The following is a 3,855-nucleotide window of genomic DNA, read 5'->3' as shown; positions in this document are numbered from 1 at the left end:
GTCTTTGGCTTCTTTATTTCATTCAGTGGAAAGCTTTTATCCTGTTTCTGGTCAGCTGTCGGAGCTGCTATCTGCAGTCTTGAACCGTGTCAGGGCTAGGGGAGCTTGCTGGAGCAGAGCTGTGATTCCAGAGGGTCCCTCCTGGGAGTCCCATGTCAGATACTTGGGTACAACTAGTATCAAACCCAAAGCCAAGGTCAGTTTCCAGTGTAGAAATGTCTCTGGGCGCCTGGAGGTGTGCAGATACCAGTCTGCCTTAAGCTGGTGGGGCACAACAGTTCTGTGGGTGTTCATGTTAATGGAAATTGCTTCATTTAAGCCACCAGCCAAGCTGTGTGTGTGGGTCTCAGAGGAAGGACCAGAGATCAGAATGAGTGCCAGGTGTGGGTGAGTGATTGCCATCCCATGTTAAAAGTAGCACTGGAGCTCTACTCCACCTGCTCCTGCAGTCAGGCTGCAGAGCTCTTCCCAATAAATGAATCAAATACCAACCACCACAAGTCATGCGATGTAGGAATAAAGCAGGAGGCGGGTGATGTGTCTGTAATGCTCTGTATCTCATCTCCATAAGCAGCTGCATCCCAGGGGGAGAGAAAGGGAAAAAAACATATACCAACTGCCTCAGTTTGAAAGACAGGTATCTGCCAAGGAAGGCAGGAACCTCCCTTGGAAATGGAAAATATGACCCCCTTCCCTCCAAATTACTATAATTTTGAAATTAAGGGGCTTTCAGGCAAATATATTGGAAAAGGAATAACAGTTCTTTACTTATATATATGTGTATAACAAGGCAAACAACAATAATGGCAGCAACAACAAACAAAAACAGAAACCCAGTAACAGCCTTCTCTCGGCTGTCAGGCACTTTCCCCCTTGGTGTAATTATGGTCACAGCCGGCAGGGATGCTGGTGGCTCCTGGCTGGGCAGGGCAGGTGCGATGATTCCCCCACAGCTGCAGGGGGCGCTGTGGTGCGAACTCAGCCCACCCTCCACACAATAATGGTGAACGAGCTGGTGGAAGAGATAGAAAAGGGGCTTCCTTTACAAACCTCCAGGGGAAGTCTCAATGCCCCTCCAGATGGTGAAATGAGCTGTAGCAGAAACCTCGGAAGTAGCAAGATGGAATGGCAGAGTCAAGCAGACCTGGGGTGACAAAGTGTAGCAGAGACTCCAGGGCCATGCCAGAAGCTGCAGGGTGTCCAGATGTCAGGTTAAAATGTAGCAAGAAGCCCTGAAGCAGTGGCAGAGAACAGCAGGGCTGGACAGGGAATCACTCCCCTGGATAGCTCACCGGCAATGGCAGGTCTCGGGGTCGGGCTGTGCAGAGCGGGCAACCCCGTTAGGGGATAGGGTACTCCCGGGTCCCGGCATGGCACGCACTGGCTCTGGGCTCCCAAGCAGCAGAGAAGCAGACCAGAAACCTCCAGTTACAGTGCCAAAGGAAAAGAAAAAACCTGGGCAAAAACCACATGGCAACAGTATCTCTCGTCAGAGGGATCATGCTGTGTGGCCGCTGAGATGAATTGCCCCACTGGAAGGAATCAACCCCCCTTCGCCCCCAACTCTCGCAGGAATCCCAAGCTCTCATGCATCACAATACTCAGGAAGCCAGGAGGAAGGGGGGGGCAGCAACCACCCTGGACGCAAAACAAAAACAAACCTCAAAATGGATATGTGTGGATGTAACAGCCTGGTCAGAGAGTGAGAAAATTAGGTAAGTTTTCCCAGAATCAGCCTGAGAGACTTTAGGGAGTTGAAGATAAGTAATAATAGCTTATGATTATAAACAACCTGCAGGTGTTGTTTCCCTACTCTCTGTTTTCATGTTTTTCTCAAAGAAGGGCATCTTGTTAATTAGCCAATCAGGTGAAATGTATTAACTGAATGACCAATGAAATCTACCTAGATTGGAACAGCTTATAAAAGGAGCAGTTCCAAATATAGAGCATGCAGGCTATGCCAATCAGCCTTCTGATGAGTCTGTGTCCATTTCTTACTCAACAGCTACATCTGGTGACACTGATGTGATTTGCATAGGTCAGCCCTTCGTGGATTGTAGGACGGATGAAGAGACGCCTCGGACCCCTGCTGGAACTCCGCCAGGACCCCACGGTGCCTGTGCTGCCTATCCACGTCTGGACACCCTCTGTTCCCCCGGAGAGGTAACGGCCTTTCCCCGCATCCTCCTGAAAAGGACTGGGATTGCGGTTTTGCCCTGATAGCTTAAAAGCTCAGGCAGGAACGAATTCCCCAGCAAAGTGGACAGTCAGTACCTCTTGCTGGAGGTTAGGGGCCAGTGTTTTCACGATGGGGAGTCACCTCTCTAGGGAAGAACACGCGATCGTTTCTGTGTGGAAGGACATTATTTGCTTTATTGGAGTCTCTGTGTCAGATGAGTTGCTCTGCATTCTGCTTGCCTGGGCCAAATCTCACTACTTTCCGGTAGATATAGAGACCACTTTTAGTCTGCAATTGTGAGAGGCATTGGGCTACCAGCTCTTGGAAGAAGTTACTAATGGGGATTCCACTGTGCCTCGACTCATACCTGTATGGAGACTCCTGTCCCATGTCTTCAGAGGCCACAGCCAGAGGGAAAGTGAATCAGAAATGAGGGCCTCAGAGGGTGCCTCTGGGGGTGCCGACACCCTGGGGGAAGGATTGGCAGGCCGGGCAGCTGCCGGCTTTTCTCCGGCTCCCTGCAGACTGGTGGGGGACGTGGGGACCCCCCGCGGAACCTATCTCTCGCCTAGAGATTATGTTCCGCCAAAATAGCCTCATCCCTATGATTCTGTGAGACCAACATATCCTCCTCCCACAAAACTGGCACCGCCAAGCACGATAGCCACGTCCCGACCATGCCCAGGGAATGGCCCCTCCCCGTTTATGCTGCTTTCAGCCCCTCCACAGCCGCTGGCGGTGCCAGAACTGTTGCTGCTGCGCCCAGTGGATTGGCTTTCCCCTGCCCCGCTAAGAGTGGCTGGCGAGCTGCTGCAACAGCCGGCCCCGCTCCAGCCACCGGTGATACCCGCCTGCGCTCCGCGGGATGCAGCGGACATGTCTGTGTTTTAGCCAGCCTTGCCTCACCCAGTGGGACGGCCTTGCGCTGTCCCACAAGCCGCTTGGCCCCGCCTGCCGGTCCCGCTTTCCCCCTGATTTGCGTAAGCAAACAAACTCCACAACTTTTGTGAAAGTTCTAAAGCCGGTATGTATATTACAGCGCTGGACGCATGTGGGAATCATTCCCCTAAAATGACATGCGTACCTCTGGGAACTCCAGATCCCCTTTTATCTCCCTCTCAAATACATATACATGCAATTTCACAATAGGTTCATACATATTCATTCCACTGATTTCGCGCGTGACACTTGTCGGTAATTCTTCTTTATCAGAAAGAACTCCGGGGTCAGGTTGCCCTGCTCTGTCTGCCCCCCCCCTCCCCCCTTATCTCTTGTCCTTCGGCTGAAGCAGTCCCTCCAAACACAGGCCCTTCGCGAGGACAGGCAGTCAGACTAAACAGCAAGCTACAGACTTAAAGATGTACATTTCACCTAAATGAAAATGGATCTCTACTCTGGAAAATTTCCACTCTGCCTCACCCCCCTGCAAGCCGGAGACCGACTCTTTCACGGCCAGCAGAAGATGCTACTCCCGACTCAGATTTTCCCCCCTGCACCGCGAGTGAGGGCGGAACCACCTCCATCAGCGGCGGTCACCACAGCTGGACCGGTCACTCCGTCAGCTCCCTTGTTGTCAGCCGTGGAGCCTGTGCAGATGTACTGGCCGCACCCATCGTCAGCGCCTGCTGGTGAGCATTTGTTCCAGCCAACGTCACACCCCCCGCCTTCCCCCCCTT

At 52.4% G+C, this 3,855-nt stretch overlaps 1 long non-coding RNA gene across 1 annotated transcript; it reads right to left on the bottom strand.

The window, feature by feature from the left end:
• Positions 1–740: 740 nt before the first annotated feature.
• LOC136568546 (uncharacterized) lies at positions 741–3,855 on the bottom strand. The gene is made up of 2 exons (XR_010785247.1): positions 3,697–3,855; positions 741–1,455 (listed from the first exon to the last, which is right to left on the bottom strand). It is a non-coding gene; the product is annotated as an uncharacterized lncRNA (long non-coding RNA).

Source organism: Molothrus aeneus, chromosome W (genome assembly GCF_037042795.1).
Source record: "Molothrus aeneus isolate 106 chromosome W, BPBGC_Maene_1.0, whole genome shotgun sequence".
NCBI lineage: Eukaryota > Metazoa > Chordata > Aves > Passeriformes > Icteridae > Molothrus > Molothrus aeneus.
The sequence above is the reverse complement of the archived record's forward strand: the minus strand, read 5'-3'. Positions and strand labels throughout refer to the sequence as shown.